Genomic DNA, 24,800 nt, shown 5'->3' on the forward strand with positions numbered 1-24,800 from the left:
GTTGAAGCGGAATATGTTGCGGCTGCATCTTGTTGCACCCAACTCCTTTGGATGATGCAGACATTGCAGGATTTTCAAATCACTTGTACACCACCAATCCCTATCTTATGTGACAACACAAGTGCAATCAGCATCTCAAAGAATCCTGTTATGCATTCAAAAACCAAGCACATACCAATCAAGTACCATTTTCTCCGGGAACAAGTACTTGAACAGAAGGTCAAATTGGAGTATGTTCCTTCTAAGGAACAAGTTGCTGATATTTTCACCAAACCATTGCCTAGGGACACTTTTGAATACCTCAGGCAAACGCTGGGGGTTGTTGATGCATCATCTTATTTTTGAACCTCTTCTTATTGGTGATACAGGCTCAGGGGGAGCACATAATGCATTGTTGGCATTATGGAGGATGGTCAGAAGGAGATCTTGGAAATTGCTGCAATATGTCTCTATCTCTTTCATGGTAGATTATGGTTCGTCGCTGCAGATCTGGTTCATATTCAGGAGGAGCATGATCTTAGGGGGAGCATACCCTTTGCCCTTGATGTCAAAGGGGGAGAATGAAGCTGAAGATTATGAGGTTGCCATCAAGTCCAAAGGGGGAGATTGTTGGCATTATGGTTCAGGTGTTGTCCTTCATGGCAACCCATTCAGGTGGTAGATCGTTGTTCTTCATGTCAGCAGTAAAGATTGATGATCAGCTCTTAATTTATTGAAAAATTTAAGAAGGACGCAGGTACACCTTTCAGAAAGTGCGTACCCGCAGGTAATCCATGCATAGACCGCGCCCAGGGATGCAGTCCAGCCATTCAGAAGGTGTGTCCACCCAGTGCACACATTTTAAGGCAGAGAAAAGCACACGTGGGGGTTTCTAGTGATTTACTCCTGGTATCTAGCCGACGGTATTGTGTTTTTAAGGTGTCGGCTCGTGGTATTGTTCCTTGATTTGAGGAGGAACTTGCCTATATAAAGCAAAGGAGATCATTTGGTTTGAGTATGTCTTTGTTGAATATCTTATGGGGTGAGATCTGGTCTAGATCTAATCAAGGCGAATCTATTAATGGACCGAGATCTCTTGGCGCATGTTCATATCTGTGGATCTGATTGTCTGGGTTACTTCTAAAGTCTTGAAATCATCTATGCCCGGAGGGACGCAGGTGCAGTAAGGGTTCAGGTGCGCCGGGACGCAGGAGCGAAGCGTTTCAGGTGCGTCCGGGACGCAGGAGCGAAGCGTTTCAGGTGCGTCCGGGACGCAGGCTAGCAGTTGAGTATGGTGCGTCCGGGACGCAGGCTAGCAGTTGAGCAGGGTGCGTCCGGGACTCAGGCCAGCAGTTGAGCAGGGTGCGTCCGGGACGCAGGCTAGCAGTTGAGCAAGGTGCGTCCGGGACTCAGGCCAGCAGTTGAGCAGGGTGCGTCCAGGGACTCAGGCCAGCAGTTGAGCAGGGTGAGTCCGGACTCAGGCTAGCAGTTGAGCAGGGTGCTTCCTTCTCTTAAAATATTTGTTTATCATTGTTGTGTTCTGGGTTTTGTCCTATTATTGTTGATCTGGTTACTATAGTTGATTGGGTGATTCTCTTACACTTGATGATCAATTGATGCTTATGGATCTAGTTTGAAAATTTATGAAAATTGGTCCTTGTATGAAAAGAAGTAGGGGGTTGTAGCTCCCTTCCAGGAGAGACTGGAAAACGACAGAGAGTTGTAGCTCTCTGCAGGTTGCATCCTGCGTACTGGTAAAGGACTGCACCAGTACAAAACCATTGTAAAAGGAGTTTCTAATTTGAGAGAAGATAGAGACATATTGCAGCAGGTGGTTTTCTCCCACATTGGGTTTCCACCTTACATCTTGTGTTCTTTGGTGTGACTATCTGTTTCTTTTGTTCATGCTCATTATTTTATGGTACTGACATGCAAAAATAATTCAAAGAACAAATAAAGAAGATTTATTAAACGAATTATATAATATTGATTCACCCCCCCCCTCTCAGTATTATTTCCAACAGTAACTTCACTGGTTGCGGAAGATTTTCGGCAAGAGTTGGTCAAACTCTGAATTTTGTTGGACCACAAGGAGCACCTTTTGGTTCGGTAGGCTCTACGAGTTACTTCGAGCAACCTAGTGTTTCAAAATCCAGGTCATTCTTTTCAAACCTTTGGGAACCCTGCTTACACTGGATGGAATTCCCAAGGTCCACCACGATTCCCTTTCTTGGGCACGCTGAAATTGCTAGACTTAACTAAATTGACAAGTGATCCGATTTGGTACAATTTAGCTTGGCCTCCGATACCAACTAAACTTCCCTCGAATATCCCAAAATTCGAAGGGAAGAGTGGTGAATATCTGGGATACCACGTTACCACATTTCACTTATGGTGCTCATCCAACTCCCTAATAGATGATTCGATCAGGTTGAGGTTATTTCAGTGCACCCTAACTGGAGATGCGGCCAAATGGCATATAGCATTGCCAAGGGGCACCTATACTTCTTTTTATGATTTGGCTAATGTCTTTTTGAACCATTTTTAGTTGCCTATCCAATATCAAGCCAGAATTGAACTCTTGGCTAACTTTAAGCAAGACACCACAACTCACATTTTAGCTCACATCCAAGAATGGAGAAGGAGGAAAAGGCTTATCAAAGCTAAAATCCCACCAGAGTTCCTTCTTGAATGGTTTCTAAAATCATTACAACCTGAGATCTCAAAGGATGTGTCTCTCTTTGGTGTTTATACGGAAGAGCATGCCATTTTTAGAGCCCAACAATTCGAACTAATATATTCTCAGTCTAGGGTTCTTCAGAAAATTCTACCTGATGCTCCTAGATCTAAGGTCGATTTATCCAAACCAAAACCAGGTCCCCATGCTGATGGTATAGTCAAATCAATTGATGTTTACACAGTGAACCTATTGAATGAATTACATCATTTATCTCTACAAATTACTTCTTCTACCCAGGCAACACTGTCTCTACCTACACCTTCCCAACCTACCTCTATAAATGTTGTCCAGACCACTAACCCCAAAGGAAATCAACATTCTGATGGGAAGAGAAAGGGACAAGGTAAGAAGAAGAACGAAGAAGGAAAAGGCAATGCAAACAAACTAGGCAATGATGCCAGAGAGGGTAGGAAAGAGTCCAAGAAAAAGGTAAAATTTCCATGAAAGTTATGCAATGGAGATCATCTGACTCACCTCTACCCTAAGATGCAAGATGCTCAGTGCTTGTTAGTATAGCAAGGGTCCTATAGCTCCCAAGCTATTCTGACTAACCCTTTTCTCCAAGGGCATCAATTACTTGCTGGAGCGAATTCTAATGCTGGTACCTCCGCCGGGGGCAACCAGGAAGGGGAAAATTAGTCAAATGTTTATATGATGAGCTCTCATATTGACGTCACTATGCGAGCATGTGATTATGGTGAATCAGAAACATCTAAGGCTAAATATGTTCCCAAATCCATAGAACCACTTCATATTGAGCGGCCCTCTATTGAGTCTATACCTCGGATACCGAAAGGCTCCACAAAGTGCTCAATTATTAACCCTAATGCTAGGGCAGCCCAGAACTACTCGATTGTAGAAGATCTGGCTCAAAGTCCTTGTGCTATGTCAACATTGGAGGTACTCGAGTTGTGCCCTACTTAGAGAAGTGTTTTTCTTTTAGCAATCGGCGTGGTAGAACCAAATAATTATTTAGTGCTCACTTTTGATATGTTAAATGTCAAAAAGAGACTTCCTCACCATATGGCTTCCAAAATAAAGTCCACATAGCGAAAGACCAATATTTTCTGGACTGCTATAGATGAAGGAGCTTCCACATGCGTGATGTCTATGTCATGTTGGAAGGCCATTGGATCACCTTCACTTGTTCCTTCACCAACTCTTTTGACGGTATTTGATGGACATTCTCATACACTGCACAGGATTATCCCAACCTTTCCTATCTATGTTGGGGGAAAGGTAGTGAATATTGAGGTAGAAATTATTGATAAGAACCTGGATTATAACCTCCTCTTAGGTAGGAATTTGATTTACAAGATGGATGCCATAGTTTCATCATTATTCTACATCCTTTGTTTTCCTCATGAGTGGAGGATTGTTAGAGTTGGTCAGTTAGATTATTCTCCAGGTGACTCTCACGCAACTTTGGATTCTACCGTTCCATTGGTGGAAAATCCCCGTCAACCTATTGAGAATTTAGGAGTTGGGATGTACTCTTTTATAATTGGTATATTCGACCTCCCTACTCCTACAGCTATAATTAATGTGATTTCATCCTCTAGGGGACCTTCTTGGAAAGAGTTCTTTCGAACTCGTTATTTTTCAGACCCTTGGCCCTTACCTTCATCTTCCACCACATTAGATGGAGGTAAGGTAGGTGGAATGGCATTTCCCATGTTTGCAGTGGAAATCAATTATCAATCTATCATTAACTCTGCAGACAACCATCCCACTCCCTTTTCACTAGAGGAGTTAGATGGTGATGTGGCTCCAGCTTGGACCCTCAATTCTACTTCAGCTCTGGATTGCTTGGATACAATCTTACCATCTAAAGAAGAAATTTTGGAAGCAATGATGGGTTTGGATCGACCATGGGATGATTTACATAATCATTCATATTTTCTCCCTCCATTGGGTGAATTTGAATCTAGTTTGTCCAATATGTCTACTAGTGATGTTTATACAATTTTAAACCCTTTGGCTCCAGCACAATTTTCTGCCAAAGGTAACATGTCGTTTATCTCACGAACTATACCTGTGAACATCTCTAGGAATCCTAACGTAATTGAAAATTTCTTCTTCAGAGCTGACTGTTCCCCTGAAGAAATTCAAATCTACAGCTATCTCTTCAAAGAATTTTGAGATGTGTTCACTTGGTATTATGAGGAAATGCTCGGAATTGATCCATCTATAGTCCAGCATGAGATCAAGACATACGAAAATGCCAAACCTATTCGTCAAAAACTTTGACCGGTTAATCCTTGGAAAGCGACAGCTATTAACGCTGAAGTTGAAGAGCTACTTAAGGCAGGTTTCATATACTTCGTTCCTCTAACTGAGTGGGTTTCCAACGTAGTCCTAGTAGATAAGAAGCAAGGAATGATCCGAGTATGTATCGACTTTAGGGATTTAAATAAAGCTTGTCCAAAAGAAAATTACTCCATGCCTTTTATTGATCAAATTGTTGATGAATGTGTGGGTAATGTAATATTTTTCGTTCATGGATGGATTCTTTGGTTACAATCAAATTGCCATTCGTCTAGAGGATCAACACAAGACAACCTTTACTTGTCCTTGGGGCACGTTTGCATACAAGAAGATGCCTTTTGGCCTTAAAAATGCTTGAGCTACTCTTCAGCGGGCCATGTCTTATGCTTTCCAAGACATCAAAGATGTTATCGAAGCTTACTTGGATGACTTAACTTCTCGTTCTCACAAGAGAATTGATCATCCCAGGCACCTTCGGTTAGTATTTGAGAGATGTCGTTTTTATAAAATCCGGTTGAATCTGAATAAGTGTGTTTTTTCACTCACATCTGGTTGGCTATTAGGATTCATTATATCGACTGAAGGGATTCAAGTTGATCCTTTCAAGGTTGAGGAAATAATTTAGTTTCCTACCCCATATTACATTCATCAACTTCAAAGTCTCCAAGGAAAGGCAAATTTCTTGAGGAGATTTATTAAAAAGTACGCTGAGATTACGAAAGGATTTATGCATTTGCTTAAGAAAGGAGTTCCATTTTTATGGGATGCTTTTGCGCAACGATCTTTTGATGATTTGAAAAAATCATTAACCTCTGTTCCATTATTGATTCCACCATATTATGGCAGAGATTTCCTTTTGTATCTTGTTGCAGCAGAAACAACCATCGATATGGTTCTAGTTCAGGAGGATGATGCTCTCAATGAGCATGTAATCTACTACTTGAGTCGAGGCATAGTAGGACCTGAGCTATGCTATTCTCCCACCGAGAAATTGGCCTTGCCAGTTGTCCATGATGTTCAATGCTTCGTCATTACATTGTGGTTCACAAAACGTTCATCTTAGCAGTTGTCAATCCTTTTCAGTTTGTCCTCAATAGGCAAGTGATTGGGGGCAAGTATAATCGATGGATTGTTATTTTCGTAAGAGTTTGATCTCAAATTCTTGTTAGCTAAATCTAAGAAGTCATTAGTTTTTGAAGAATTGATTTCAGAGCTACCTTGTGAGGAAGCTATTGTTTATGAGGAAAATTTTCCCAACGAACATTTATTCCTCATTTCTTCACAGGATCCCTGGTACGGAGATATCATTATATATCTCCAAAATTTGAGGTTTCCACCTGCTTTCTCGAAATATGAGCGTCGAAAGTTACGTCACCTTGCCAAAAACTATGTTATTATTGCTAATACATTATATGATAGAGTGGTTGACTCAATCCTTAGGCGTTGCTTAAATTTGGAAGAACCCGAGTCAGTACTTAATGATTGCCACAATGGAGCTTGTGGCAGTCATCTATCAGGGCTTGTAACAACCCAGAAAATTTTGCAACCAGGCCACTTTTGGCCTTCAATTTTCAAAGACTATATTGAAGCGGTCAAACATTGCCACCCTTGTCAAGTGTATACTCGTAAAATTCATGTGCATCCAGCTCCACTTTTTCCAATTATCTCTATCGGTCCATTTATGAAGTGGGGCATTGATTTTACTACTTGTAATTCGCCTTTGGCAGGGAATCACAAGTACATCATTATGGTCATGGCCTACTTTACGAAGTGGGTTGAAGCCATGCCTACTTTAAAAAATGATAGTGAGACAACAACCTTGTTTCTCTTCAACTAGGTTATTTCATGATTTGGTATCCCAAGAGAGATTGTCACTGACCATGGCAGTCACTTCCAAAATCAACTGATGACCAAATTGGCTCTCAAGTTGGGCTTCCATCAGGAGCATTCATCTCCATATTATCCTCAACCCAATGGGCAAGTTGAAGCCATGAATAAGTCCCTTAAGACCATCCTACAAAGGACAATTAATAAAACTTGATACAATTGGCACATCATGTTGTATCCAGCACTTTCGGAATACCGAACCTTAGTTAAGACTGCCACTGGTTTTACTCCTTTTCAACTAGTTTACAAGTTGGAATCTATCTTCCCTATCGAATGTGAAATTAGGTCCCTTAAGCTAGTTGTAGAACTTCTTCCAGAGATATCTAGTCTCTAAGAACACCTCGTTCATTTGGAACATCTTGATGAGCAACATCGAGATGCAGTCGTAATAAACGAAACCCTTAAGAAGAGGATTAAAACTCAATATGATAAAGCTATCTGTCCTCGAGTTTTTTCTGAAGGTAACCTTGTCTTAGTCTATGACCAAGACAAAGATTCCCTGGGGGTAGGAAAGTTTAAATCTATGTGGTATGGTCGCTTTATAGTCAAGCATGTTTTGAAAAAATGGGTTTATGAATTAATTGACGTTGAAGGGAACAAGCTGGCGGAGCCTAGAAATGGGCTCTACCTTAAGAATTATTTTTCTTAGCCTGCAATCGAGCAATTTCTTGTTTGTATATATTGTGTCTATGTACATATATGTCTAGAATTTGGTGACATCGATATTTTTTTATCTGCTTTGGCAGGTATTGATGGACGATTCAATATATTTTGAATTCGCCAATGGTGCAAGTCAGCACACTCGGAATCTTGCTTCCGCGGCTTGGGTGATTTATTATCCATCTGGTTAGTTGATGGTGTCGAGGGGAGTATGTATTGGCCCTGCTTCAAACAACATTGCCGAATATACTGCCATTCTTAATTTACTATCCGAAGAAATATCTTATGGGATTGATTCGTTGGTAGTTTATCTAGACTCACAACTGGTGGTGTCGCAGTTAAATAACACTTATCGGGTTTGTGATCCTTATTTATATCGCCAATTTTTGAGAGTGAGAGTGTTGCAACGATCATTTATTTATATCACATATGTTCACATTCCACAATATGAGAATTCATTAGCAGACTCTATTGTTAATCAAGCATTAGATTTGCACATTAATCATTCATCAAATTAAATAACATCAAAAAAATTGAATTTGTATATATATCATAAAATCGCCTGTATATAGATGGAGTGTTCAAAAATAATATACAAAATTGGGACAGGATGCCCTCAAAATTTGGGCTTATGCCCATAATCATGTCCAGTCATACATAGATTTATCTATCGAGCTCGCTCAGGATGAGCGGTTAAAATGTTAACCATAGTGTTGGCTACATGCTGAAGTATCCGGACCCAGTCCCATGGTACCGCTACCACACGGCATTGCATCTCCTCGGGTAGATCCTCTACAGCTATTATAGGTACCTGGCGATTTAGTCTCACCAATTTTCTCTGAACAGCATAAAGGATTCTCTTTGTCTCGACTGTCGTCTCTTCGGCCCCTCTTATACGACGCCTGTGCCTCGAAAATCCATTAGGTCTCACTAGACCCACATATGGAACATGGTAATTATATTTTTTCAGTATTTTATCTCATCAAAAATATTTGTTTTTTAAGTTAATTTCATATTAAAAAATCCAAATTTTTTAAAAAACTCACAAAAACTTAAAAAATGTTACCTATGTCTCCCCATGCCACATTTGGTGGTAACACTAAGTCTGGATCTCCTCAAAAATCCATGTCGGCACATGGGTAGTCATCGACCACGATGATCTATTGATCCCACCAAGTGAAAAAATCATCATCAAAGGTCGTTCTAGGCATGTCACCACCCCCAAGGCAGTTCATCAGGTCTGTCCATCTACCCATTCATGGATCTCTAGGGTTGTTGATGGACACTGATACTTTGGGACATGGCCCAGGTACCTTCTCAAAGAAGAATGAACACAAGATGATTCCATATCCAAAATTCTTTGTTTGACCCTTCTGTATAGAGGTCAATTGACACTTCATGTTAGTTATAAGAGGTTTGCACCAGTCAAATACTGTGCTAAGACATTCCATTGCCAGGATCATAGATACTCGTGACGCCTGATGTAGGGAAGCTAGCCCATTTACCAGTGCAATGGTAAATAGAAAAATCCTCAAGGATAGACTTTTCACATGTTTGATTGGAATTTGACTCCCAATCTTCTCTGGATTTACAAGAAAATATATATGGACATATTCTTCCACCAAAAGACTACCTCTTATCCTGCCTGTCGAGTGCATGACCTCCCCTCTTTGGGAGAGACCAGTAATGAAATAGATATCTTTGATCTCAATCCATAGAGGCATCTGGTCGATCATGAAAGCGTCATCCTCTTCACTCCAATAGTGGATCAAAAGTTCTAGCAAGCGCGTATTTGCTTTCATATTTGGCATTTTAAAGAATTTGAGTAAGCCACGGCCTCTCAGAGCATCCAATGCATTTTGATCATTCATTACCTCATTGTCTATGGCAATATGCTCTCTTTCCCTCCAAGTGATAGTCATCCTGCAAAAAAAATGAAGTTTCAACTGTTAATTTATATGTTAAAACTTTAACTCACGTACACGCGGGTTCCCTTTACACACAGTCATGTGTAGGGCCGTCGTATACATGGATTACTCACATCCAACCTATGTGTACACAAAGTTGAATTTTTGGGCATAGTTTCCCACGGTCAAAACTTTGAAAAAACTTTTAAAAACTATCATAAAGCATTATAGGTAGGATTTGAGGATTACCTGCAGACTTTGGGGTGCTTCGAACGGTCCAATTGTTCAGAGGAAAGCTTGCTTAGTTTTGCTCCATGACTCTTTTCTCCAAACAGAAATGAAAAAACTATGAGTCCAAAAGTCATTATATAACTTTGAAATTGCAAAATATTTTTTCAAAAATTGATTTTTGTCTCATGGATTTTTTGACTTGTGGGCTTGGATTGTCAAGAGTGGGTTGTTTTTACAGGAATTTTTGGAGACTTCTTCGAGATGTTGTTTCGGTCCCATGACCACTAACCCGTCATGGTAGGTATCGTTCTCTCACTTGCATTTAGGTTAGGAAAAACCATTTTCCGCTGCATCTTGTATACTAGCCTCCATTCAACGATACATTAGCCGTAGGTTCGACCCCATCCTATCTTGGTTAGCAAACCAATTTCACTCGCTGATTTTTTTTTAAAATCATGATGCGATGGTAGAGCCATCCTTTACATGGGCATCTTAGTTAGATCCTTGCTGGCATTAGTTTCCCATGCTGCTATACTGAGTAGGCTCGGGAGTCCTCTTTAGTCCCGCCATGACTGATGCGTTGAAGACATATTCTCCTTTCTTCTGCACTAATTTTTGGCCTTATATGCTATAGGCTCCTTTGTGTTGAGTTGTACTGCTACATTGCATTTTGACTATTTTCACCTTTTGGCCTTGAGCCAGCTTCACTTGGACTCGTGTTTAAGCCACTTATTTGACCATGTCTTCTGCAAATTCAACCATGCAATCACTTAGCTTCTGCAACTTGATGCATCCTTTTACCCATGGAAAGAGCATCCCTTTGAGTGTCCTTCACTAGTTTCACCTCCCTGCATTGAGCATAGGAATGTTCCCCTCCCAGGAACTAGATCATTTGTTTCTCTGACACTCATTCTTTCCACTGTACTATAGCATTCTTTTATTCTTTTTCCAGCTTAAAGAAAAAGACACAAAAAATTATATATTCCAAAAAGAGCAGGAATGGGATGACATTTCCATATTTTGTTGGCAGCTAGAGTCAGTCGTGTTGCCCTTGAACAAAGCACTCAAAAGAAAGTCTCTCCTCCATTGGGGTGGAATTTAGTTTCACTTAGGAGTGCTTTAACCTTATTATTGAGTCAATACTCCTCTTATTGGTTACCTCTTCCAATCGTATGGAGAGTTTTCTTATGCCTCTTGCATGACAAACTTATACAGAGTTATTATATGCTACCGTATAGTCATCAATGAGTTGTGCTTTTGTTCAAGGGAAGTAAACATAAGTTGGCCTCTCTGTGGTGTCTCTTGACCTATTTTTTAGTCAGCCATCCCTGGTTGTCAGTGCCATGGTTGCCATCACATCAGTTATATTGGTCCTTTGCTCGTGCTGGTTTGAGAAGGTCTCCATTGACTTCTTGCTAGCGGGTCTTGTCCTTATCGACTACGACAAATTTCTCTGACGACAGATCTAGAGCCGCACCCTGGCCCTATTTTAATTATTAGTAGGTCACGTTGTGCTCAACATCGATCAATATCATGGGTCTTTGACTGAGTGGTTTCCCTTGTGTTTGACATCATCTTTCATTATCACACATTGGGATTCATGCAGTGCCTTGGTTTCCATTTGACCCTATTGGTGGATTCCTCGCCTCTATGTCAACTTTCATTATTGGTTGGTTCAGAGGGTTTCTATCGTGCGCTAGCTACATCTTGTGTACGCCGAAAACGTGCTTTGGTTGGGTTAATACATCTTTTTTGTCTGATTCCTTCCACATTATTGGCCTACGGGTTACACTCGTGCTAGATTGATGAAGGATGCCTTAATGCCTTCCTTCTAGTGGATGTTTTCCTATCGAATACAACTCATTTTCTCTGGGAAAAAGATCTAGAGTCCATTTGGCAGTACCTTTGGGTTTGCAGTCATCAGTGGTAGATTCCTTCGCTATCGACAGTGGGAAACCATCATTGTCTCTTGATTGATAGAATCCTTCTAGTTTTCGACTTCAGCTCATTCATTCACACTTATTAGATTGTATTGGGTACCTTGAGTCTCATTATCATTATCGGTGAGTATTTTCACGTTTGTTAATGGTATACATTAATGACCAATAATCAAATGATTTCTCATGTGGTCGACCTCAGATCATTCATTCCCATTGTGTAGAAATGCACCGCGGCGGTCGGTGAAGACCTCAGGTTGCATCAGCATGTTTTGGTTCACTTGTCAGTTGCTCCTATTGCTTCCAGTTGACACCATCCACCTTATATGTTGCAGTTCTTCACAACGACATCTTATATGCTGGCATCCAAGTTGTGATTTAGTATTATTTTATTCCATCATGTTCATTTGGTACTATTGGGATCAGTTTCTCACATCAGTGATCAACTTCATCCTTCAACATCATTGATCGTCTTCTTATATGTGATATTCAAACATGTACTTTTTCGATCGCGATCAGGTGATCCATTATGTACTTTTAGTTCCTTTATACTAGTATACATATTGGATCCACTTGTACTTAATATGTAGACATGCTTTACATTCTTTGAGCATGGGTATGCTTGCCTCGGACAGTAGTTTCTTTCTTATCTCTTTTGATGGCTTGGCAGGCTGAATTCTAGTGAAGTCCTTCTCAGTCTCGGCATGATTCTTTCCATACACTTAATGCATTTTGGCCATCATGTACCCCTTATGACCTCATATATTAGGTGGCATCTGTTATAACACCATTTACCACTCTTGGTATATATGATGCTTTGTTTATGTCCTAGGGTAACCCCTCCTTCCAGACATGGTCCAAATATATAAAAAAACAATGTTTTATTCCCTGTACGCTACTTTGCCTTGAGCTAAAAGCATGTACACATGGATCAGTCAATACCAAACCCACGTATATGTATTAAAACAATAAAAAAATTAAATTTCCTTAATTTTGGGTGGAGTTCATGGGTTTTACCTATTGATTACCTCCTATTTCCCATGGCCCAATTCTTTCCCAACTAAAAAAATAATTGGGAGAGGTATAAATAGACCTCTATGGGAAGGCCTTAAGGAGGAGAAGAGATAGAGTTATTATACTAAGATTATCCTTGACTGAGTCTAATGAATCCCTATGCCTCATGCACTTCCCCAAGCTTCAAGAAACCCTTGTTTCCTTGATTATAGATATCCTTCCTTTTGCTTGAGATATCATGGTGTTGGTGATGGAAGAAGATTGTTGAAGGCTGGGATAGGAAAAATTCGGAGGACAATTCCACTTGGAGCTAGAGAAAGACTCAAGTGAATTCTCTCTGTTAGAGTCGGTCTCGTCATCCCTCCGTTAGAGATAAAAACTCTTTTTGCATTTCATTTTTAGGTGTCCCATCTTGCTGGATCAGTTGCATTCTGCTAGGAGCATGCCATAAACTCTGTCAGAAGGGATTTTTTCATTCATCCCCCTCATGCTTTGCACTGCTGGCTCAAGTCTGTTCATCAAAATCGAGTTTTCATGTCTTTTGAATAGTAACAGCCATTTTAGTCATTAGGTCTAGGGTTAGTCAATTTGGTATTCAACAAGGTCTAATAAAGCCAGCATGCCTGAGGGAGGTTCTTAATAAGTTGTTATTTCAAAGATTTTTATCATCATACAGATGGATTATGACTTTTCTTCAAACCTCTGTTTTGAAGACAAGTCGACATTTCGTTTTTTGTAATAATTTTCCAAAATTTTCAGTTCTTCAAATCTTCAGGCGTAGCCCTGGTCTCCTTCACCAAATTCCATGTCAACTATTCTTGCAAAAAATTGCCAAGAATTTCATCATTTCAACCAAAAAATCAAGGAGGAAACAAAAAGACAAAGTTGTATTAATTGTGAAAAAGTGCCAATTTCAAAACATTACAAAAATGGGTTTTGAAGAACCAAAAATCAAATCAATGTCTTTATAAAGGTTTTTCCATGAAGATCAATGTCATTCTGCATGCCAAGGTCAAAGAGAAGCATTTCAAAGTGAATTGGGTGAGCAAGTGTGTGTTTGGGGTGAAATTGCTTGCAACTAGCCGGCGTGGCGCACTGGAAGCACGCGGCGCACTGGGAGAAATTGCCCAGTGTTATTCTGAATGGGCGCGGTGCACTGGGAGCACGCGATGCACTGGGTTCTTGGTGCGGCGCATACAGTCCACAACCCGAATTTGCTTGAAATTTCTCCAAGTTGCTTATTCCTTGTGTGGATTTGCTAGGTAGAGCCTTCTTCTCGATGTTGCATCAAATTTTGTGATAAGTGATGGTGTTTTATGGGTGATAACAGTTGAAACAAAAATCCAAACCCTACCTCTAAAGTGCCTTCAAAGGAAGATTGTTGTGGGCTCCTAAATCTTTGATTTTTCACCAAGGACTCTCCTCCTTCCCCATTTCTCCCTTGTTTCATCATTTCCTACCCCCCACTGAGCTCATCAATCCTACACTTTCTTTCCTACATTCAAATCCCAAAACCCCAAAACCCTAGCCCTTATAAAAATCTCCTAACCCTATACATAAAACCCCCCTCATTTCCCTAATAAAATTTATTCTAATATTCCCTAATCCCTTACTGTTTTCCCCTTCCTAACATTCCCTTGTTTCATTTCTTTCCCCTTGGTGGAAAAATCCAAACTATATTTCATTACAACACAGCAGTTTCATACATCATTAAAGAGCATTCCAAGCACAGTTCATATACAGCAGCATCTATTTTGTACAGCAGTCATGGCATCTGAGCATTCATCGGACTATGAAGTGGAAACCCAAAGTGACTCACCATTGGAGGAAAAGGCACCCCGGAGGCCTCATAAAGGTGGTAGACATGTTAGGGAAGAACCAACCACCCTTACAGAATTGCAGGCCTGCCCTCTTGCCATGTTTTGTTTTCGGCATCAGTCATGCTATGAGTTTTGTCAAAAGGTGGCTAGTGTCCAATTTCATCATTAGTTGGCTCATCTTTTTTGTGCTGCACTTGCATGGAGATCAAGCTATCTTGGCTAGTGTCACCTTCACACTTACACCAGAATCTGTCTCATTGGCAACTAGTATACCAAACATTGGTGAATCATGGCACAAGAAATAGAAGATTGACCGGTAGCATTATGAGCCATACATTAAAACCAGTTTCTTGAGGCAGCTCAAGAGAGTGTTCCCATTCTGATATCTGAAAGATGAATATGCTCCACTAATGAAGTTGATCATGAAATATTTCAGCTGTGGGGGACGGTTCTCTCGTCTCTATGCTTATCGCATCAGGTTGCTCATGCATTCCACTAGGGTACAGATGATGAACATTCCGTATTTCATTTGCCAGAACATAGAGAGGATGACCACCTTTATGCAGCACAAAACCCCTTAGCAGCAACTTAACAGTGTCTATCATTTTTCTCTTATTAAGATTTTGGTGGTTCATCAGCTTGGAGTACAGGGAATCACTTGGGATGATTTCATCTCTCGTGACTTCTTCAGAACTTCACAGGTATTATCAGAGGTTAATCATGAAGGTGTACCTTCTCATCAGTATGAGCGCCATGAGACCGCTAGTGTGCCGGTATTCATCACATATCAGAGAGGTACCAGACATTTGTTTGCAGCGGCAAAGCGAGTGTTATATCCACCCGGGGTGGAAGGGGCCTCGCTTCCTCCATCAGCATCATAGGTACAGGACAAAGGAAAGAGGCCAATGCAGGGAGATGGGCCTTCAGGTGAAAGAGAGACTGACTTCATTCTCATTCATGATGATGATACAGATACGGACCCACAAAGTGCCAAGCTTAGGGAGATCGTCCAGGAGCAGCAAATAAAGATCGAAGCCTTATCCCTTGACTTAGAGAGGGCTAAGTGGACCATGAAATACTTGGAGTAGAGAAACAAATAGCTTGAGGATCAGCAAGCGATCATGGAGCTACAAAACATTCGTGAGCACTGCCAAGCTGCACAAAGGAGAAGAGTCGAGATCACGTCATTGGAGCAAGAGATTAATGAGGATCGGGAGGCCAATATCGAGAGAGTTAATATGTACTTAGAGAGGCTATTAGACAAGGCTGACAAAGAACATTGCATTGCTGAGACACATGGCTTTCCACTACATGGCACGAAACAAGGTTTGCAAGGCCTGAATCAGGAATTTAAAGGCAAAATGAAGAAGGCAATAAGGAAGAAAAAGAGGCAAAGGGAGCTCGATCATCTTCAGATATTGGCCGAAGCCTCCTTAGCCCAGCATAACTCTTAATGAAGAAGCTCCATCCCAAATTTCAAGAAATTTGGGGAATTTTTGTATTTTTTCAAATTTTAGTACAAAAAACAGGGTTTTTCTCCCTGTGCGCCGCGCCACGTGGTGCGCGCTTATGATAGGAGGCTCCAAATGAAAAAAAGTTTATATTTTTGGATTTTTCATGAAAAATCATGACTTCTGGTGCATGGCCAAGAATTTTGGGCAAGTTTTGAGTCCTCAGGAGGTCAAAAACACCCTAAAAATGACCTCTCGGCCCCCATTTTGACACACAGAAAGCCGTCTTGGGAGATTGAGGTTTTGGAGGGTAAAATGGGCACCAAATTCAGAAATTCCACTTGGGTTGGAAAGTAGACAGGCAGGGATTTCCAACAAGCACACTTGGGCTCAATTTTGACTTCAGGAAGTGCCTCAAACTCAGTCTCAAAGTGGCGTGATGCACAGAGAAATTGGCGCGACGCACAGAGGTTTTTTGCCCAATTTTTCACCTTCCAGCTCAGAAATTCAGCCAGTTTGACTAGTTTTGCTTTGTGATGTAATTTTTGATCTATCTTGATGTAATTGGATAAACATGATGTAATTTTTTCACTTATTTACTTGTTCTAGAGGATTCATTCAACAAAAAGTGAAAATTTAATGAATGAATCAGTTTCCTACCTTATAGAGGCAAGTTGTTTTGATTGCCTAGATTTTAGTGCTTTCTTTAGAATTGGTTGAAACAACTCCTAGAATGATGAGCTCGAACCCTAGAGGCAAGGGAATGGGTTGGGCTAGTCTATATCATGTAATTTCTAAGTCATTTTTAGGGTTGGACTCTTTGGCACTCTATTGTACATTCATTTCTGCATTTTTGGCAAAGGAAAGACTAGGGTTTTGCAGCACTATTTGGGATCCATGTGGTCTTATGTTTTGATGGTGTGCTTCTCTAAGTAATTGTAAGTTCATTAGTGTTATTTGTATAATTTTCCTGCTTCTTCTTCTAAATTTGAACAAATGAGTGATTAAGGTAGAATCCATAACTGCTATGCTCTGCCTTTGAATTTGTTTAAATTTTCATGTTTTCATCTGTTTAAGGAGAATTCTTGAGACTCTCTTGCTCTCCTTAGCTCCTCACCAGTCTAATCTATCCATTCACTAAATTTAAAGCATCAAAATGATTTCCTTCCTTGCCCCAATCAGAACTATACAGAAACTATGCCTCATCCCCGAGCCCAATTTGCCTTTCCCTGTTTCCAACACAAAACCCTCAAAAACTCAAATCAAATCCTTTACACTTAATACCTAGCCTAAAATCAGTTGCAAAATAAGTGATCTTCAGCCCCATTGATTATCTTTCGCTGAGATTGACCCGGAGAGAGCCCTCTCCTGTCCTCGTAGGGCTAGCTATGAGGCTGAGCGTGGTTTGATGTGGACGTAGAAACTTGTCTTTTTAGCCTGAGACAAATCTAGGCTCTAACACTCTCCATGTTATTTATAGCTTACTGCAATAAAAGAAATGTTGTCTTGTTTCTGAAATTAACTATGTCTATGTGACAAATTATGTTTTGATTCATATATGAATGTTGTTTTGATGTATGATCAATCATTTTTTATATGATATAAAGTAAATTTCATGAATATGCTTTACTTCTATACTACTATGTATGTTTGAACTGAATGATTTTCAGGTTTGAAGAACATCGGGAGTTGCAGAGAGTTTGAACCCTACGTGACCTTCTCGAATGAAGGAAATTCGAGTACGGTCACTCTTACGTAGTTTGATAATATAAGAATCTTGCCTAAGTTGTTTGAGTATTTCTTGTTGTAGTTTTCTTTTGCTCTGTTGGGGTTCTAACCTAAAGCCCTAGGGTGCTTTCACCTGAAACACACTTTGATACTCTGACTGGGTGGCCAATTTAGTACATGTAAGGAAGAAAAATAGAGAAATAAGGTTATGTGTGGACTTTAGAAATTTCAATAGGGCTTCCTTAAAAGATAACTATCCATTACATAAAATGGATCATGTGCTGCAGAAGGTAACTGGATCATTCAAAATGTCAATGCTGGATGGGTTCTCTAGGTATAACGAGGTGGTTGTTGATAAAGAAGATCAGAAAAAGACTGCATTCACAACTCCTTGGGGAACCTTCATGTATGCTCGAATGCCCTTTGGGTTGATGAATGTAGGTGCAACATTTTAGAGGGCTATGGACATTGCATTTGTAGTTGATACATTTGTAGTGATATACTTGGATGATCTCACTGTTTTCTCTAAGTCAGATGAGGAGCATTTGGACCATCTTAAAATGTCTTTTGAGAAATGCAGAAAATTTGGGCTTTACTTGAATCCTAAGAAGTCTATTTTTTCTCTAGAAGAAGGCAAACTATTGGGGCACATTGTTTCAAGAGATGGAGTTAAGATAGATCCAACAAGGGTGTAAGTTGTGCAAAAATACCCGTGCCTAGAAGTAAGAAAGACATTCAAAAATTTATGGGGAAAATAAATTTTTTAAGGAGGTTTGTGTCCAATTATGCTAAAATTATAAAGGATATTACTAATATGTTGAAGAAGGAAAATGAAATAAATTGGACCAAGGAAGCCAGAGAGTCATTTTCCAGGATCAGAGAAGCATTACAATCAGCTCCAGTTTTGATTAGCCCTAATTAACAAAATCCCTTTCAAATATTTTCATTTTCATCACTCAATTCAATAGTTGTTGTTTTGTTACAGAAAAATGACAAAGGAAAAGAGTGGCTAGTTTCTTTCTATAGCAACATTCGCAGAGATGCTGAACTCAAATACAATATTCTTGAAAAGCAGGTATATGCCTTGCTAAAGGCCCTAAAGGCCTTCAGGACTTATGTTTTATAATCACAGATCATTGCTTATGTGCCAAATGTTGCAGTGAAGGATGTCCTAGTCCAAGCTGATGTGGAAGGTAAAAGAGGAAAATGGATAGCTAAGATCCAAGAGTATGACCTTGACATAAAGCGCACAAAGCTTGTGAGAGGGCAAGGATTGGCAAAGATGTTGACAGAGTCAAATTTTTAGGCATTGAGAATCAACTTGCTAACACCTATAAATGAGGAAATAATTGAAGAGGGTGAAGAAAAATCAAATCCAGATATGAAAATCCGATATAAATTTTTATGTTCACAATGGTAGAAGCACATAGTTCATTATTTATGTTTCTTTCTTGTCCCCAATCATTGGATAGAACAAGATATAGAGTATTAAAAATCAAGGCACAACCATACGTGATTATGCAGGGCATATTGTATTGGAAGGATCCTATGGGAATTTTATTGTTATGTTTGATAGAATATGAATGTACAAAGACAATTAAAGACTATAACGAGAAGTTATGTGGTGGACATTACAGTTGGAAATCTACTGCACACAAAATCCTCCAGGCGGGATTTTATTGGCCTACCTTATCTGGTGATGTATATAAGTTTGTCAAAAGTTGTCAGAAGTGTTAGCTTTTTGCTGAGAAGAAGAGGTTAGTTCCCTTGCCATTGATCCCAGACTTCATAGAAGAACCATTCATACAATAGCGGTTAGACTTCATTGGAGAAATTAATCCACTTTCAAGTGGACTGCACAAGTGGGTTCTTACAGCTACTGATTATTTCACCAAGTGGGTAGACGCTATACCTACTAAAAAGGAAAATGACAAGGTGGTGATGAAGTTTTTAGAGGAAAACATTTTCAGCAGATTTGGGTGCCCTGTCAAAATCATAACTGACATTGCTCAAGTGTTCATTTCAATTAAGTTTGTTGCTTTTTGTCAAAACTATAATGTCATTTTATCTCATTCAACAACTTATCATCCTCAGGGAAATGGATTGGCTGAATCCACTAACAAAACATTGATGAAAATTCGTAAGAAAACTATAATAGATAATCCGAAAGACTGGGATTCGAAATTAAAATTCACTCTTTGGGTTGTCCAAGTGACTACAAAAAGGTCTACAGGCCAATCACCTTTTGAGCTAGTGTATGGAACTCAAGCTCTTTTTCCTAGTCAGCTTGTGAAGCCTATGATTGCAATGATTCAGGAGGAAAAAGAAGAACCCAATGCTCTAATAAGAAGGATGCATAAGGTAGTGGAGTTGAGTGAAAGCAGAGATCAGGTAAGAGATAATTTGATTATGTATCAATAAAAAATGAAGGGTATTTTTGATAGAAAAGCCAAAGAAATTGATTTTAAAGCTGGAGACCTGGTGTTAAGGTGGGATACTAGAAGAGAAAATAAGGGAAAACATGGGAAGTTTGATCCTCTCTAGTATGGCCCATTCAAGATTATAGAGGTAAGGGAAAATAATACATTCTTCCTAGACAATCTTGATGGTGAAACTTTGCAGTTGCCTGTCAATGGGCAGTGCCTCAAACATTATTTCCAATTCTAAAGCACAAACATCCTGTCATTATAGATCCCAGAGTGAATTCAATTTTCAATTTCCATAGAATTAATTTGGCAAAGCAATATATGACTCCATGCCCGACATGAAGGCACTAATATGCAGTTCTTAGTGCTTCCATGGCAAAAGCACTATCCCCAGGTGGAGCCAGGTGTTGTAGCATCCATTTTCATTTGAATTTCATTATCAATATTATCACAAAAAGAAAAAATAAAATAAAAAATTATGTTTAAAAAATCAAAAGAGAGTTTTGAAAGTTCGAAAACAGTGAGTTATTTATACTATTGACAACATTCAAATTCGATATAAGGTGGGGCCCCGACCCATATACTAAAGTCCAAGCGGTATCACAAGACATAACCAAGAGGTGGGTAAAGTTCTCTACGCGGGAACAATGAGCACAATTTATAACTCAGACTCAACCCCCGTAGTTGATCATGACATCGTGGTATTTGACTAAGATCTACAGCCTGAGATTGTTGTGGGAGTTCAAGCCTGATGAACCTCCCATACACTCCCTACCCCCGCAGTGAGCCACCCCCATCGCTTTACTCCATCTCATCTCCTCCACATCATCTACCACCTCATTCATTACCATCCACCTCATCCACCGTACCCTGTCATATCATCTGCCACTCCATTAATTACTTACTTTAATTACAGGTTTTACCTTCGTTTTTGTTTATCATATATATAAAAGAAAAGTAAAACCATGTTGCATTAGTCTTTTTTTTTTAGTACTAAGAAGCCTCGCATCCAGTTTAGCAGTCTGAATTAGCAATCGCCCCAGCAACTGTCATAAAAAATAGTCACCAGAAACTATCATCTATAGACACCATGGCCAAACATGTAAGTTCTTCTGCAATCATCCATGCCCCATTAATGGATGTTGAACGTGATATTTTTTATATCCTCTGCATAATTAAGCATCTTTCACTGTATTAAGAAGTCATTCTGAACCATAAGAAGTCTCCTATATTCATGGAAATGGTTAGGTGAGTTGTTTTCATTGGTTTATTCCGAAAAACTCATTTATTCCCTAAATTTATTCAATGGCTAGCCTCAGAAATGTACCCCAAGAAGTTTTTTGTAATGAATCAGTCAGGCGAGAGTGTTTTTCAAGTAACCGCACAATTAATACACCAAGCTTTGAATTACCATGTGTTCTAGAACTTACACCACCATTACTGAAGAATCTCTGATTTCATATTATGATAACGTGTCTCCTCAGGAAATTTCTCATGTCGCCTCTTTCATGGCTCCTAAATCTGGTCAATTCTCCCTAATGGGAATCTTCTCTTTAGAAATATTTGCAGTTGACATAAGACCTGTTTTGCAAGTAATTTCTAAGATTCCAGGAAAGGAAGACTCCAAGAAAGTTAATAAAGTTGTGTTGGGATTTTTCTCCTTAATGATGAAGCCAGAGATAGTACTAGACATTCCAACATTCTAGGTAGATACTATCAATACCCAATTTATGACTAGCCTCTCATTGGGTCCTTCAAATTTCCTTCAGTTATTACTTATTTAATTTTGTACCAGAATGTTGAATTTTTTTTAGATTTGGGACTAAATGTTGTTGATATCAATAAAAAGAAGCAGCCAGTGGTATTCTAGATAGGCCTAATAAGGGGTGATCTAAGAGATAGTGGTTTATTTTAGTTTACTTCTTTATTCCTTCCTGTGGCTTATAAAATCTTGAATGGAACCCTACCCCCAGCTTTTCTTCCTAAAGCTCAAGAATTTCCTCAATTGAGTAAGGATGTGAGATGTGGAGATTGGTTCATATTTGAAGAGCATGCAGAGATTACGCTTTATGGAGTCTTTGTCAAGCCTTACAGGTTACCAAAATTTGTGCCAATGAGGATTTTTCCTTTGAATTTATCAGGCAGAGCTTGAATCTAGATCAAGTTCATTTTGTCCCTATGAAGAAAGGCTATTTCTTTAAGTTACCTAAAGCAGTGTTACCCTTCATTGTGAATACCAGACAGGTTGCCCAGGAGGTTGAGATATTGTTGAATGACATGTGTCTTTTTTAGCTGGTTGAGTGGGCTTATGACCCTCATCAAATTATTTCAAAGAGAAGGATGAAGAATGGATATTTAGCCTTTGTACATGAAAGTAGACCTGAAACAGAGAAATTGGAAAATGGAGGTTTGCAAAACACTCAAGGGATAGAGATTGAAACCCCTAGCATTATTGAAAAAGGTGGCAAGAGGGCTAGAGAAGAAGTTATTGATCTAGATGAGGAAGAATCTGAAGCAGCAAAAAGGACCAAGCTATAGGATGCAATGTCTTCAGCACAACCTAGTTTGGTGATTCAATTAGGAGAAACAAAAGGTGCCCCAGCTTCCCCATCTTCTAGAGAACCTGTTCATGATTAGGTTCCTTTAATTCAAAGTATGTTTGCTCAGATAGCTGAGAGAAATAAGAAGGTAAATTTAAATATGCAGGCTCAAGCTGAGTCTCAAGCTTCTCCTTAACAAACTAGATTTCTATCTGTTATGGATTTGGAGAGGAGCCAACTTAAAATTATTTTTTCTTTTCCTACTAAAATATCAGTGGGGTCCACTAGTAATTTCAAGACTATGAATTTCACTGTTGACACTCACAATCTTCCAATGCTTGACAAGATCAATTTGAACATGAAAATAGGGAAATTGATCGTAAATGATCTACATAAAACAAATGCAGCAACTGTTAAGGCAGAAAAATGCTAACTAAAGTTATTCAACAATTAAAGTTGGAGAAAGCCAACTCTAGAGCTTTGAATGCACAGGTGCATGAGCTGAAGAAAATTATCATAAAAATAGGTTCAATCCTGATGACCAACCTGCTATTTAGAAATTATTGCAATCTGTTAAGTTAGAGATTGGTGTTTGGAAAAAGAAGTTGAATCTACCTACAGGTGAGCATCCCATTGTTGCAGGGATAGATGAAGTGGAAAATGAAAAGGAAAATATCCTACAGGATGTGTTGTAGAAAATTGAAGAGGTTTCTTTACTTAAAGAATCTCTGGACAAGCTACAATGACAGGTAGACACTCATGTTTGTACAATAGTAATGCCAGCCAACGCAGATGATCCAGTAGCATGGGTTTTGCAGTTCGGAACAAAGCTTAAAATGGATGAGCATGATGTAAAGAAAGCCCAAAGAGAATTGCAAATAGCTTACAAGCTGCTGAATTTGAGTGAAGAAGAAGAAAGAAGGGAGAAAGAAAATGCAAAGAAGTATAGGGAATATCTTCTAAGGGCTGAAGATGAAATCAAAAGACTAAAGGAGAAAATGAAGGGAAATATGTCCTTAATTCGAGATAGGGAAATCTTATGGGATGAAGTCATTGAGGTTATCAAAGGCATTTGGGAATTTCTTGTTATTATATCTGAATAGAAAACACTAGTCTAAGACATGGAAGAGGTGGTCATGAAAAATAAACAAAAAGATTTAGATAGATCAAAATTTTCAAAGAGGATGATAGATTTCATTAATTCTAAATCTACTACAGAAGGAGCATGACATGCCAAAAAGAAAATTATGTGCAATATATTTCAATATGATGATTGTCAGAAATATTTATTGGAATAGTGATGAGAAGAAGATAAATGAGATGAAGGAAGCAATTTCCAAGTTTAACATCTTGTTTGATAAAAGATTCAGAGTTGGACTTCCTTCTTGTTGGGATCTACAAGGAAACTTGCTACCATGGAAGACATATGAGACTTTGCTAGTTGAGCCAAAGAGCAAAGTTGATAGCACTCATGAAAAGACAACAGTATTAAAGGGAGCCACCATTGTAAACTACCTTAACAAATATTTTAAGATTCTCTAGATGGTGAAGACTCTGTTTATAGATAAGCCTACTTATAATAGGATTACAACTTGCATAATAGCACTTGACAAGTTAGAGGAAGCACCAAAGTCAAATGTACCGTTATGGAGAAAGTGCAAATAATGGATGATAGAGAAGATGAAGGATGCATCAGCAGGACCTTCTACTCAAGCCGCAGATTTAAATAGCGAGCAACAATCACCAATCACACTTTAAATTTTGTTACTTCTTTTTATCTTATTTCTTGAGAAAAATGAGGTGTGTTTTACCCTCTAATGTAATATTCCGTAATGGCTTTTACTTTAGACAATTAGAAGGTAGTTAAGCAGTTTGACAGTTTTGGTAGTTACCAACTACCCCATGATGTATAAAAGAGGCAAAATTATAGAAAAATTGGGGGGAATTTTGAAGAACCTAGAGACTATGCTATTGTATACCTGCTAAATTGATGATTAATGATAGAATCGAGAGTTTTCCATAGAGTGTTGCGTATGATTTTGTAATTTCTTTGTTATGTGTCATTATGTTTCTTCCTTTCTTTAAATATGGTAATGAAGTTGCAGGTCTTTGTTTACTTATATGAATAAAGTTAAAATTCCTTAAAATAGCATTCCCATATTTAAAGCCCCTACCTCTATATTCCCTCTAAGTCACAGATAATAGTTCCTGT

Source organism: Pinus tabuliformis, chromosome X (genome assembly GCF_031772625.1).
Source record: "Pinus tabuliformis cultivar Carrire ecotype Pingquan chromosome X, CPIR1, whole genome shotgun sequence".
Classification (NCBI taxonomy): domain Eukaryota; kingdom Viridiplantae; phylum Streptophyta; class Pinopsida; order Pinales; family Pinaceae; genus Pinus; species Pinus tabuliformis.